We start from the raw sequence: 14,971 nt of genomic DNA, 5'->3' as shown, positions 1-14,971 counted from the left end.
GGAAGAAAAGCCGCCTTTGTATCTACTGCAGTTTAAAAAAGTCAAATTCCTAGTTTCATGGGCAAGACTGCACTTTAATCAAAATCTGGGCTTGGGGTCAGGCTGGGGGTTGAGTGGAGTGGAATCTTCATTCAAAAAGGCCTCATTTGGTGGCGTGGCCAAGACGCACGCGGGGGGTGGGGGGGGGGGGGGACGGGGGGGGCGGTGGAGCATGGGGGGGATGGGAGGGGAGGCAGACGCTGTGCAGGTTGTCCCTGCCAGGAGGGGCGAGGCGGGCTGAAACTTTGTCCTGTCTCCCCTCCTGAGGGAACAGGAGGGAACGTGGTGAGGGAAGGAGGCTTGTCTGAGCACCAGCTCACAGCTCAGTGAAGGGAAAGCCGGGCTGCCTGCGTGGGACACCCTCTGGCTGCCCCTCCGCCCGGTGCCAGGCTGCAGGAGGGTTGGGTGCTCCGTGGCCTCTGCTGCGCAGGCCCCTGCAGCTTCAGCAGGTCCCAGCTTCTCACACGGTCATGACCGCTGAGGTCTGGGATTCCAACTGAGGGAAGAGAAATGCATGTTTCAAAGTCAGGATCATGGGCACATTCCTCGGCCACTCCTGCTCTGGGTGGTGCTCTGTGAAGGCCGCCCAGGCCTCGGTCTCCGCCTTGGGCTGCCGCACTTGTGGTTAGAGAGCAGGGCTTTTAAAACAAGGGCGGGGCCCTGGCCAGTTTGGCTCAGTGGATAGAGCATTGACCTGCCCACTGAAGGGTCCCGGGTGCGATTAAGGTCAAGGGCATATACCTCAGCTGCAGGCTCCTCCAGAGACCTGCCCCTGGTTGGGCACCTGCAGGAGGCAACCAATCAATGTGATTCTCTCACATCGATGTTTCTCTCTGTCTTTCCCTCTCTCTTCCACTCTCTCTAAAAATCAGTGGAAAAATATCCTCAGGTGAAGATTAACAAATAATAAATAAATGAATAAATAAATGAATAAATGAATGAATGAATGAATAAATAAATAAAACAAGGGCTGGGGCAGCCTATTCTTGTAGATGTGTGTGCATGTACATCTACACTTGAAGTACGTAATATAAATACGAGGACACAAAGCATGTGCTATATGTGCTTATGTATATAAAATCTCGTTCAGAAAATGAAATTGGAAAGTTTTCCCTTAATTATTGACTTGGCTCTTTAGACGAGTTATTTCACAACATGAATTCTACTAAATTCTAAAAGTCTGAATTCAAAATCTCGAAATGTCTCTAGGAAAACGGAACTGGCCGGCAGTAAGCTTGTGTTCAGGGCCTGAGGCCACTGTGAGAGGCATCGTGGCCGCTGCGCCCCGACAGCTCTCCCCATGGAGAGCGGCCACCCCATCCAGCTCCTCCCTCACCAGCGGAGCTGGCGTGGCCCTGAGTGTCCCACTCAGTCTGGCAGAGAGAGGAAGTGCCTTACCTGGATGCTCAAGGCCGGACCAGGTCTGTCTGCACAGGACGCAGGTGCTGCTGGAGGCAGCCTGTCCCGGGCGTGTGTCTGCTGACAACTTAGAGGTAACGGCTGTCCGCCTCAAGGATGGCATTCTCCCGAAGCCAGTGTTTTAAGCTATGGCCTAGAAACACCTGGAGGGGGACCCCCATGCACTGCAGTGGACAGACGGGTACAGGTTACTGTGGCTAAGTATCCCACCGGCCCATTGGACAGACGGGAGGGTTTGTTTTCCTCCCCACAGCCCGGCCTTTCCGCTCTGCGCAGCCTTCCTCAGGCAGCCAGAGGTCTGTCTGCCCCCCACTCTGACACTAGGACATGTTACTAACCCAGAATCTTTGGCTGCTCACGCAGTTCTAGCAGCACCTGATGACTCAGGAAATGGGGGCTGGGTGGGAGTTCGGGACTCCTGTGTCTGCAGTGGACTATGGAGCCAAGCCATGCATTTCTAATGCGTAATGGCTAGTTCTCACCTCAGTTTAATTTTGTTCAAGTCAACAGCAATTGAAAAAAAAAAAAAAAAAAAGCTCACACATTGTGTTATTTTTAAAGATCCTCAAGGCCCTAGACTGGGGCTTAGCGGCCCTAACCCCTGAGCAGGCAGCTGTCTGCAAACCTGTTTTCCGTCAGCGTCAGTGTTTCTCCTGCACACAGACCACATGCCATTGGTGCTGGACGCCGGTGGACTCCGGGGGGGCTGGTGTCAGACCCGTTCCCAGCCCTGCAGGGTAGCTAACAGCGCCTGCTCAAGGCCACCACCAGAGCGGTGCCGGCCGCTGCCTGCTGGCATGAGGAGCAGCGATGGGAAGAGAAACCCCACAGGACCTTCCCATTGAAATGACCAAACGGCAGTGACCGCTCTGAGCGCGGCCCGCGCGCGACAGCGCCCAGTAAAGAGCGAGTCTGCGCCCCTCAGAGAGGGCCTGAGGAAGCACAGCGCGCACATCGGTGGGGCAGGGCCGCTCAGGTGTCTGGATGCCAACACACAGAGCTTTCCTCCCTCGGACAGAAGGCATTGGGGACTCGTCAGTCTCGTTTGTAATTAACATCTAACCTTACAAAGTCTGCAGGACGTACTAGTGAACAGTAAGTGTGCCGGTTATCATTCCCTAGAGCAGTGGTTCTCAACCTTCCCAATGCCGCGGCCCTTTAATACAGCTCCTCATGTTGTGGTGACCCCCAATGTCATTGTTACACATTGAACATAATGAAAGCATAGTGATTAATCACAAAAACAATATGTAATTATATATGTGTTTTCCGATGGTCTTAGGCGACCCTGTGAAAGGGTCGTTCGACCCTCAAAGGGGTCGCGGCCCACGGGTTGAGAACCGCTGCCCTAGACCATCACATGACGCTCAGGTGGGCCTATTGGACAGATTGAATTATGACATTTGCCACTATGCCAGTTTTCCTCTTTTTTTATTTTTTTTTCTTAACCCAAGCATACGGGATACCTCCTGACTCTTAGACGGCTCCAGAAGGATGACCTTAGGCTGAGCAAAGTAAAATGACCCATCATCTTAGTTCACTTAGGATTTACCACCAACAGGATGGTCACATTTGATCTTCCCCAACCCTTGGATTTACTCCACATCACAGCCAATCATTTTCCTGAATCTAGGAACTTACAATAAAAACATACTTGTAAATGCATTTCTCCTACTGTACATGTTTGCATAACATATACCATTTATTAAGGAAACAATTTGCATTTAATATACGGTTATAATAGAACATTATTAAAATCTGTTACCTGAATCCGGAGGAAAAGAAGATGATGCCATAGTCGATTTGGCTCAGTGGATAGAGGGTCGTTCTGGGGACTGAAGAGTCTCAGCTTAAATTCTGGTCCAGGGCACGTACCTCAGTTGCAGGCTGGATCCCTGGCCCTGGTTGGGGTGAGAACAGGAGGCAACCAATTGATGTGTCTCTCACATCGATGCTTCTCTCTCCCTGTCTCTTCCCCTCCCCCTCCCTTCCACTCTCTAAAAATCAATGGAAAAGTACCCTTGGGTGAGGGTTAACAAACAAACAAAGAAGGTAAGAACACAGGTCCCTTATCGGAAGGGTCCTGGGCTTTGTGTATTGGCAGAGGTGTCAGAGGCCCCTGCTAAGGGCAGGGTGCTGGTCCTGGGAAAAGGGCCTCTTGCTTGGGTGGGAGGCACCCAGTCGTTCACTATCATTCATTATGGATGTCCTTTGTCAAATAGAGGAAGCTCCCTTTCTCCCCAGATTGTGAGGTGTTTTATCCTGAATGGATGTTGCATTTGCTTAAAGGCTTTTTCTGTGTTAAATGTATTGATCTTTGTAAAAATCAACCATTTGTTTTACTGATAGTCTTATCATTTTACTGTTTTCAATTGAACTAATTTCTGTTCTTATCTTTTTATTTCTTTCCTTCTGCTTGCTTAGAGCTGACTTGCCTCTTCTTTTGCTATGTTTTCAGGGTAGGAGGCAATTCCTCTCTTCTAATGTATGCATTTAGTGCTATAACGCTTCCTCTCGCCACGGCTTTAGCTGTAGTACACTGAGTTCTTGGTATGTTGCATATTTTATTTTCATTCAGTTATATGTATTCTTTTATTTTCCGAAGTTTGCTTAGTTTCTAAGTGTTTGAAGATTTCCTTATTATCTTTCTGTTACTGATTTCTAAGGACAGAAAACACACTCTGTATCATTTCAATATTTTTAAATTTCTCAAGGCTTGTTTCATGGCCCAGGATATGATCTGCCTGAGTATATGGTCCATGGGTGCTTAAATAAAATGTGTATTCTGTGTTGTTGGGTGGAGTGTCTTATAATGTCAATTAGATACCGTTGATTGATGGTGTTGTTGAATTCCTCTCTATCATTGCTGATTTTATGTCTAATATTAATTGTGAAGAGAGGGGTGCTGACTTCCACTTGTCTCGTCTTACTAGCCTGTCTCAGTATCTTGCTTTATACCTACTTACTTCTGTGAGGTTGAATTATTGTTAGTGTTTACTCTGGTAAACACTTTTTACCCAAATGTTGGATTCTAAAAGTTAACTACTAAAGAAAAAGACAATATTCTGTTCTATTCTATACCATTGTATTTTTTTTAATGCCGATTATCTCTAAATTGACCTCACAGTCCACTAGTGGAACATAACCCATAGTTTGAAAACATTGTCTTAAATCATTCATAAAATAGCTGATATTATCAGTTCCTCTAACTCTATCACTGTTTCTCTGTGTGTAGCTGATATTATCAGTTCCTCTAACTCTATCACTGTTTCTCCGTGTGTCATAATTATTTCTTCTGTTTACTTCTTTAAGACAAAACCATTCCAACCCACTTTGTAGGACCATCTGCACAATACTCTACATTGCCTGTGATATATACTAGTACTTATTGTGAGGAATAATAGAGTTGAATCACCTTTCTTGAACATTTGCATAAATCAAACTTAACTATGATTTTTATTTATTTTTTGTTAATCCTCACCAGAAGATATTTTTCCATTGATTTTTAGACAGAGTGGAGGGAGGGGGAGATACAGAGAGAGAGAAACATTGATGTGAGAGAGAGATTGATGTGGTTGCCCCAAGCAGGGCAGGGGGTCAAGCCTGCAATTGAGGTAAAAAAAAAAAGAGAGAGAGAGAGAGAAAGAGAGAATCCTTACATGTTTTCCTGCTTCTTATTTGGTGCATACATATTTAAGATTACTGTATTCTTGGTGATTGACCTTTTATCTATAATAATAAAAGTGCAATATGCTAATTAGACCAGATAGCCGAACAATCTTCAGGATATCACTTCGGATGTCCTTCTGGATGAAGCCGTGGCAGCAGGAGCTGAGGCAGAGGCAGTTAGGGGCGATCAGGCAGGCAGGCAGGCGAGTGGTTGGGGGCGATCAGGCAGGCAAGCGAGTGATTAGGAGCCAGCAGTCCTGGATTTCGAGAGGGATGTCCAACTGCCGGTTTAGATTTAGGCCCGATCGGACCTAAACTGGCAGTTGGACATCCCCTGAGGGGTCCCAAATTGCGAGAGGGTGCAGGCCGGGCTGAGGGATCCTGCCCCTTCCCCCCCCCCCCCGCATGAATTCCGTGCACTGGGCCTCTAGTCATTGTATAATAGTCTTCTCTGCCGCTGGTAGTTTTATTTACTCTAAAGTCTACTTTGTCTGATATTGATATAGCCAATCGTTTGTTTCTTTTTAATTAATGGTGCATAATATATTTGTTCACCCTTTTACTTTCACCCAGACTACAATTTTATTTGTAGTGAGTTTTTGTAGACAGCATGAGTCATGTTTTTAAATCCATTCTGTCAACTTCTGTTTTTAAATTGGTGTATATAGACCATTTATATTTAATATAATTTCTGATACATTAGGGTTTAAGTAAGCCATTTTATTTTTTTCTTTGTTCCTTGTTTTATATTCCTACAGGTACCAAAAAATGTATAATATTATACATTTACTAATGTGTGCTAATTAATTTAAAGGTCGATTAAATAGTTGATTTTCTAGGAAAATATGTCATAAAATTTGACTTAATAAGAGATTAAAACCAAAAAAAAAAAAAAGAATTGTAAAAATTCTCAAAGTGTTAGCGCCCAAGTTCTTTCCTGCTTTCAAATAAAATATGATTCTGATGCCGAAACCGGTTTGGCTCAGTGGATAGAGCGTCGGCTTGCGGACTGAAGGGTCCCAGGTTCAATTCCGGTCAAGGGCATGTACCTGGGTTGCGGGCACATCCCCAGTGGGAGATGTGCAGGAGGCAGCTGATCGATGTTTCTCTCTCATCGATGTTTCTAACTCTCTATCTCTCTCCCTTCCTCTCTGTGAAAAATCAATAAAATATATTTTAAAAAAAATATGATTCTGATGATATTTATATGTTTGGAGCTTATAGAAACACAGGAAGCTTCCAAATTTATTTAATGAAACTGACATAACAGTGGTTTCAAGACTTAACAAAGAAAACAGAAAAAAATGCAAAACAAAAAATTTGGCAATATTCATATCCCCATTTAACAGATAAAGAACTGAAGGTTTAGAAATGTTAAGAAATTAGTTCCAAGTCACATATCAGGTTAGAAATAGAGTAAAGCAATTAGCAAACATAAACTCTCAACTGCTGGTTAGCAGTAAAAACCAAAAGTATCCCCTTTAAAGTCAGGATAAGACAAAGACATCCACTTGGCCCTTTCTTTCTTTATGTTTTATGCATTCTAAATACTTAGCCAAAGCTATCATCCTATATAATAAAAGCTTAATATGCAAATTGAACAGCTGAACGGCCTGCGGAACAACCGGTCACTATGACATGCACTGACCACCAGGGCACAGACGCTCAATGCAGGAGCTGCCCCCAGCCCGCAGGCCCCCGGCCAGCCAAGGCAGGTGCCAGCGGCATGCCCCCCCCCATTACCCCACTGGTCGCCCCACAGAGGGAGGGAACCAGTGGCGGTGGCAGGGGGGGCGGGGCCAGCGAGTGGGCAGCTCTAGGCCGGCCAATGCAGGCGCCAGTGCCCCCCCCCTCATTGCCCCCCCCAGTTGCCCCACAGATTGGCCCTAGGCCAGGCCTAGGGACCCTACCTGTGCACTGGGCTTCTAGTAAAAAATAAAAATAAGACGAAAGTGAAAGTGAAAATATAAAATACATATAATTAATTGAGGTGACTTTATGCCTGGAAAACAGTGCTGGCCACTGTATAGTTCCCAGTGGTTTGGCAAAGATAATAATGACGATGATGATAGTAAAATGTCCTGAGGGGCGTGTGGGACTGGCCAGGAAATTATAAGGGAAAAATGAATGCTGTGAGCCTAGCCATATCTGTTGGTTACGATATATTAAATACTATTATGACAGTACAGTCATAATAGAATGTGGCCCGGGTTTTATTCCTGGACATCACGGTCTGCCATGTTCCCGTGAAGTGAAAATCACTTGCATTATGTATGACAGAAAGAGAATTCCTAATCTGTAGGAGGCCCAGACTGTTAGCGTAGGCAGGCAGATATCAGTAAAGAAAGGGAGCAAAGGGCCTCGGACCCTGTGTCTGGCAACGAGGGAGCTGAACCCAAGGTCCCTCCACTTCACTAGAAAGCTACAGCTTCACACAGCCCCCAGGGGAGCCGCATCCTGCCGCTCACGACCTACCCCCAAGCGGCGGGAAGGATGCTTGCTGGAGGAATAGAAACAGCAGGAGAATTCCCACTGCTGGGCTCAGGCGCAGAAGCCAAGAGGGTACAGGGGGGAGCTTCTACTGTGAGGCATGAAGGTGACCATGAGGGTCGGGGCCTAGCCTGGGAAAATGATCAGATTGGATAAGAGACAGGTAACCCAGAAGATCTTGGAAAAGGATTGGTTGGGGGGAGAACCCAACAACCAGCCCCTGAAAGATTGGGAAAATGACTGGTCAGTTTGAAGGAGCACCTGGTCCTCCCCAAGCCTGAGATCCTATAATCCCAGTTTACCATCCTCCTTCTTCCTCCCTCCCACTCCCTCTCAGTAACAGCTGCTCACCCCATACATGTCCCTCCATAGCAGCCCGTGGGCCTGGCAGCTGCCTGGGGCCCAGCCAGCCTGCAGGCTCCAAGCACGGGACTCCAAGAGCAGGCCTAAACACAGCCGGCTGGAGCCCAGCCAGGAGCAGACTACATAGCCAACAGGGACAGGCCTGGACTAATCTGGCCTGGGCTTCCGCATGGCACAGAACTTTTGGACACTGGCCTTTGTATTGGGCCTGATGAAGACAAGGCTGGACTTTCCCCACAGTGGGACAGACAAAAACGAGGTATCAGGACCTGGGGGCAGCCATTTATTTCAACTCCAATAAAAATCTTGCCACTAAATTTTATCCTCCCATGTGTGTCCCCAGAAATACTTTTATCACAACTCCATGAAAGGACCCCATTTCCACCAGCAACAAAACAATCAGAAGAAAAAGATGAACAATCCAACTGAAAGTGACCTGCAAAGGACTTGGACGAGTAGTTCACAGAAAAGGAAATTGCAGAACATAAATATATGACTTGAGGCTCAGCTGCATCACTCATTTAAAAAATGCAAATCTAAATAATGATGCGATGCCATTTCTTATCAGATCCAAGTGTGATGTTAGTCAGTGCTGGCAAGAGGGTAACCTTTTCAGTGAGAATGTCAACTGGCATCACCTTCATTGGAAAGCCATTTAGCAACACCTTTCAAAATCTTAAATATGTGTGGCCTTGGCCCCAGCAACTCCACTTCTCAGGAATTTATCCAACAGATATACAGTATTGGCATGACTATGCAAAACACACAGGCACACCTGGTTGTGGTAAATATGTCTGTTTCAGGAGCTATCGTGTGACATTATTTTCCTTAGGTATAATGCTTTTTGGGAGAATTCTGAAAGGAAACTGAATGCAAGCTGCCCGCGTGTCCCTAAAGGTGTGGCTGCTTTAAAATAATGCCTTATTTGCTTACAATCTGTTGACTGTACCAGAGACTGGTGATGGCCAACTTCTTGGGTGCAAACTGAGAAAACCACCAGGGCTTCCTGGTCAGGGAGAGGACACTATTAATTTCTGGGAAAGGAAAGTCGCGGCATTTTGTAACTGCTTGCCCAGGGACCACAGACAGAGGAATGCCTTTGTGAAACTCCTCCCGAGAGCCGACAGCAGCTGTGTGGGCTCGGTGCCTGGGGAGGAAAGCAGACTCGGAGGAAGGGAAAACATGAGACAAGGACTAGCGAATGTCTAATGGGCTGGTGCTCACACTCAACGCCCTGAGTATTTTTCTGGAAAGAGCACTCCTACAGCCACAGCCTGAGTTCATCAGCAAAATCCCCTGGGAAATCTGACTCCAGGTGAGAGGTCTGTCTCCCGCCACCAACATGTGTAGGGAAATAAAAGAGCCCTGCATATGCAGGGAGAGTAAAATATGTTCTCCCTTTGGTTATCTGTGTAAAGGAAAATGAAATGTGAAATGCAGTAACTATGGTCTTTAGAAGAATTCAATATAGGGGCCTGATGAATTTGCTAGAACTTGGTTTTGTCTGGACATTAAATAAATACTAATCAATATAAATGGCTATGTCTCAGGGTTGTGATAATGGTCAAAGCAAGGGTCTGGCATTTAACACAGATCCCATCATATTTTTCACAAAATAAATCCTTGCCTACCATGAGCCTTTGCTGCTGTTCCGGGGGGTCCTTTCCATCAACGCAGGACAACGAGTGGGTTTCTTTGATTATTTATCAAGAGTCATTCAATTCTGAACAAAACACCATCATTGCATTCCATGTGGGAGGGGTTCTTCCTTAGGCACCGAAACGATCATCATGTGGACTCATGGAGAGAAATTATTATGATTATTATTATCACCACGGGACCCCAGCTCTTTTTATAATCACTAATTATTTACTGACGGTATGTAAGCTTTGACTATGACAGGGCCACCCATCTGAGGATGGCAAGTGTGAAGCATTGTAAGACTAAAATATCTGGGACTCATTCAACCAAGTGAAAGGCTCAGCCTCTCACCCACTCTGCCCAAGCCTGCCTGTCCCCATGCCTTCAGGCTAGTAGCTCCTGCTTAGTTTTGCATATAAACGTGGGGATTCTGCTGTGGCGTGAGCTTTACAGAAACAGCCCATCCTATTACAGAAGCCTGAACCCTGTACTTTTGGAAGATGGATTTGAGGCACCTTCAAGTCTCCCATCTTCTCTTTTGGCTCCTTCTCGATCAATAAGCCTTTCCTTACTCCAAATTCTGACATTTTCAGCTGTGGCCGTTCAAAGTATCAGCACGTGGACTTTGGATGGCAATACCCAACACCCTTCTCCCATTTTTAGAACAGTCTCCCAGCACCCACCCCTCACTAGCACGCAACCACTCCATGCCAGAGCCCTGGGCTTCCTGTGGGTCCCCGGCCCAGGCTTCTTGTGAGGGCATCAAGGACACGGAACAGAGCAAAGCCCCCAGGAACCCTCTTCCGGCACTTCTGTCTCGGGCCCCATTGCTTTATCCCTCGCCCCCAAACACCAGTGGCCCAGCCTCCTCCACTCTGCACCGGACCTGTGAGCACCCCTTCCCGACTCGCTCCTTCAGCCCCCACACTCATTCTCTCCCAGGTGGCTCCAGCCGTTTCTCCCACAGGAGCCCCTGCTTCATTTCTTTGTCAAACAGAAACTTGATGATGCGGAATAAACAAAGTGTGTCCCATAGAGGCGGGAAGGGACAAGGTTACACAGGTAAGTAATTTCATTTTTCCTTGTCAAACACTAAAGCGTTTCTTGCCTCCCTTTAACTGTTTGAGCACTTGCTACATGGCAGGCACTTGGAGGCAGCACTGAAGGAAACACACTTCCCATCCCCAAGGAGCTCACCGTTTCCAGCTTTAACAACGAGAAGGACTTCTCTAGGACAGAAAAGAGAAAGAAATTAGCTGCTGGTCTCAGTATAGTTGGTTTCTGCCCCACGCAGCAGGCCCTGACTTTTCACTATCCGGCAGAGCACACATCTTGGTGAGTGCTCTAAGAAGACGATTCTATTTCCAGTTGCTGCTCGGCCTTTCAAAAGTTTCCCACCAAGAGAGTCTCCCTACCTCGGCAACCTTGGGAGCACTTTCGGCATTTCCTTTAGAAGCCTTTGCCTTAACCTGAAGACAGGGATCTCTGTGCTCCTCCCGTGACCTCTGTGTGCAATGCCGCAACAGGTTTCTGCTGCTATAAGTTACCTGTAAACCAGCCAGTATAGAACGTAAATTCTAGGGGATTTCTTCTGTTCCGTGACTTTCCATCAAGCAAAAACTTTCCAAACAAAAAATTTTATCTTCTCATCTGCTAGTAAGCTTTTGGCTTATAAAAAGCATCTCAAGATTTTACACAAACAATGAATTGAAGGTCTGGTGCTCGTAACACTTGAACTTCCGTTGTCTCCCTTTTTAATATGATTCACACATTTCTTTAGAAGTTGTCACTTGTTCCCCGTATACTTACATATTTTGCAGATCAAGAAGCACAAGTGAGTAACTGGGAAGAGTCCTAGACGGGAGGCAATATGAGACCACACCCTTGCACTGCTCACGGCAGAACCCCCAGCTCCCAGCATGGCCGTGGCACAGGCGATGTATTCAGTAATTACTTTCTAAGTAAATGAATAAATGAGAGGAAAGGAACCTGGCATTTCTACTCTGTTTCCTTGCTTTTCATAATCCCAGCACACTCTGTGCCAAGATAAACCCTTTCGGATATAAAGAGAAAACTACGATTTTTGTTCCTCTTACATAGCTTCTTAGACATTGTCACTGAAGACACAGGCTGGCCTGGAGAAACCTCTGTGGAATGAATTGCATGCTGACTGCTGCGGCTTAGCCACAAATACCATGGTTAGAATGCTCTTCCTGTGGATAATATGTCAAAGGATGATGCTGATAAAAAGGAGTTCTCCCCACAAAATACGTGGCCTAGTCTCGCCAGTCTTTCCCCTGGAGCAGGGGACTGGCGCCCGGGTCACTAGCTCTGTGTTTCCTTGCGCGGTACTAGGTTTGGTCTTTGTTGATGTGCGCTGGTGAAGACTGTGCAATGTGTAGTTGTTATGGTTGACGTTGTAAATATGATAGCCCCAAACATTTACTGCACTGCTTTGTTCATAGGAATGCTCCCCAAGATTTCACAGCTTATGTAAATTTTGTGATGAGTCATTATGTTTCCTGTGTATACATTTTAACATTCTGGAGATTGTCCAGGTTGGGGTGTCCGCTTGGCTATACTCTCTCAAAAGCATCAGTAAAAAGACCCCAACAACACCAAACAAAAGAAGAAGCTTGGTCTTTGCTCAAAAAAGAAAGAACTATTAGCAGTAACTTAAATCTTTTGGTTAGCCACCTTCAGTTAATAAATATTTTTCTTAAAAACTCAGAACTGATTCTAAGCTCTGGTTATAGATTGGTTAACCTAGGAATTAGGCTCAAGATTGGTGGTGATGGTAGTGTTCTTGACATTTTATCTAAACGACCTACTGCATGGCCGCTTATGTGGAATTTGACAACTTTCAATAATTTCTATTTCTTGCATTTGTAATTGACTAATGAAAAGAAAGTTATTACTAGTGGAAGTGTCTTCATTTCTTTTTACTGTGTACTTTGTATGTTTTAAACATGAGGTAAAGCAATTGGGAATTTGGAAGCTTAAAACCTTAAAGCTAAAGCCCCCCTCAGCAGAGGGGTGTAGCTTGGTGGGGGGTGAGGGGAGGGGGGTGGGAGGTGGGAGCTGGACAGGGGTCCCCAGGAAGAGACGTGGGGAGCTTCTCCCTGTAAAGTGGGAAGCAGAGAAAAGAGACTTTTCTTGCATCAGTAGCCTTATTGCTGCCAAAGTGCAAGTCACAGACCAGATGCTCCCACAATGTTGAACAAACAAAGGAATGCAGAATGAATGAATGAAAACCAATTGTGGGGGATATTCAGGCTTTAGAAAATGTTGTTCAAAATTCCCCACGGGAATGATTTCCTTCCGGTTCTGACTGGCCTCCTTTCTGTCCGCTCGCTTCAGAGGAGGCCCTGCTACCGGGGCGAGTCCAGCTGTTAAATTCACTTTAAAATGCTCATCAGTTAGCTCGGATCTTTACTTCCCATTATTTTACTTCGGAAGCAAATTCAAAACCCAGCACAGCCAGGCCGGTCATCCGTGAGCTCCCGGGAAGCACAGAAAGGCCTGTACAGCAGGCCGGCACCGAACCTAGCGAAGCGTTGTTACTTTCCAAATGCAATTATTTCACCTGCAGGCTGCTCCCTGGCCATTCATCCCAGACTTAGCTTTTTCCCTTCTTTTTGTGGTCTCTGAGCGAAAACCACCAGCCCCGTGTAGCTGCCATGCCCTTCCTGACTCCGTCATTGCACACGGACTATCTGGTGAGCATTAGAATTCTGTGCTCAAAGGATACACCCTCAGGACGTTGTAGGCCTTGCTCTGCTGCCGTCAACATCCAGGCAAATGCCATTCGAAATTGGGTTCCTTTCAATGTGTTTTTTTAATTAAAATGTTTTTAATTTTGAGGTAAAACCAATATATATTATATGCATTTCAGGTGCACAACATAATGACTCAATCTTTGTATATGTTGTAAAAAAATCAGCACAAAAATCTATCCGTTTTTTACTTTCAAACACTTTCTCTATGACTTTATGTCTTAAAATTTCATCATTATGTACCTTGGCCTGTCTTTGCTTTTTAAATTCATTGTGCTGACCTTTTGGAAGGTTTGTTCAAACTAGAGACGTGTGTTCTGCAGTTCTCAGACATTTTCGTGTGTGTGTGTGTGTGTGTGTGTGTGTTTATAACTCCCCCCTCACTCTTCTCCTGCTTTTTCCATCCAGAACTCCTGTTAGTTGGTGTTTGACCCCCAGGTTGGTCCTCCAGGTCTTTTGTCTCCTCTCCCTTATTTCTCTCTCTTTGGGGAGAGCTCCCAGCACACTTGGGTGAACTTTTACAATAACTGGGCGCTTTCATTCCAGAATGCTAGCATGCAAGGCTCAGCAGACCTGCTCTACAACAGCCTTAGCGGGTGAAAAGTATTTGAAAAACTCAACCACTTAAAGACTGGAAATTGTCCAAAGGGCGCACAGAAAATGAAGACATAGTCATGCAAGAAAAGCCACCAGGCTTTGGCGGGAGCAGGAAGGGGCTGTGGCACTAGTGCTCTCTGGGGCCCAGGGCAGCATGACGACAGCTTTCCTGGCCGGGAGGGAAACAGGGCTCCTTCCCCCTCTGTCCTCCAGTCAAAAACGATGCTGTTTTCCTGGGAGGGGGGGAGGGCACCAGCATCACACACCTTCCCGTAGTTCTGTGTTTCAGAGGTTAAATTCCCGGGGGTGCAGCTAAGAGGTCACCAGCTCATTTCCCAGCCCAGCCCCCACTTAGAGGGTGAAGGCGCCACTCCAAGCCTGACAGAAAGGCCATGAGATTCCTATCGCCCTCCTAGCAGCTCACCATTATGGCCAAGGCTCCACGCAGGCAGGAGCACGTGGAGAAAACCACAGGCCACAGCCCCACCCAGCGCCCTGCCTAGCAACCAGTTCCAGGGTAAAGATTTGGCTCAGCGGAAGAGCAGGCTACAAGAACAGAGAATCCCAGCGCTCTCGCCAAAGAAACGGGTTTATTTGGAACAGAATGTGGAGAACTTCAAGCCTAAGGGACCTTCAAATACAGTGGCGATTGTGACAGTGAGCCGTGAAGAAGAGATGGTGGCTTCCTGATGCAGCAAGCAAAGCCCGCGGTCATGTGAGTCACAGGGAACAGGAGGAAGAGAGGCAGTGGACGCTCTCCCAAAGCCAGCACAAAAGGTACAGCCTGCCTCCAAACCACCGGCAAGGAGCCTAACTGGAAATATTTCAGACAGTGGAGAAGGACTCCTCAGAATATTCTTCAAGGCAATGCAGCAATCAGCTGGCAATGAAATGATTACAATTATTAGCATAATAGCTGGGGTGACAACAACAGAGAAAGTTAGCTTTACGGAGACATGAGAGGGACGTGTGGAAAA

The 14,971-nt window shown here is 46.4% G+C and overlaps 1 long non-coding RNA gene across 1 annotated transcript; it reads right to left on the bottom strand.

Moving 5' to 3' along the window:
• Window positions 1–219: 219 nt before the first annotated feature.
• On the bottom strand, window positions 220–11,323 carry LOC118652502. The gene is made up of 6 exons (XR_004966648.1): window positions 11,037–11,323; window positions 10,819–10,850; window positions 9,612–9,777; window positions 3,224–3,359; window positions 1,438–1,622; window positions 220–535 (listed from the first exon to the last, which is right to left on the bottom strand). It is a non-coding gene; the product is annotated as an uncharacterized LOC118652502 (long non-coding RNA).
• Between the last annotated feature and the right edge of the window lie 3,648 nt (window positions 11,324–14,971).

This window comes from Myotis myotis, unplaced genomic scaffold, assembly GCF_014108235.1.
Source record: "Myotis myotis isolate mMyoMyo1 unplaced genomic scaffold, mMyoMyo1.p scaffold_m19_p_31, whole genome shotgun sequence".
NCBI classification, from domain to species: Eukaryota; Metazoa; Chordata; class Mammalia; order Chiroptera; family Vespertilionidae; genus Myotis; species Myotis myotis.
Note: the sequence above shows the minus strand (reverse complement) of the source record. Positions and strands in the feature narration are given on the sequence as shown.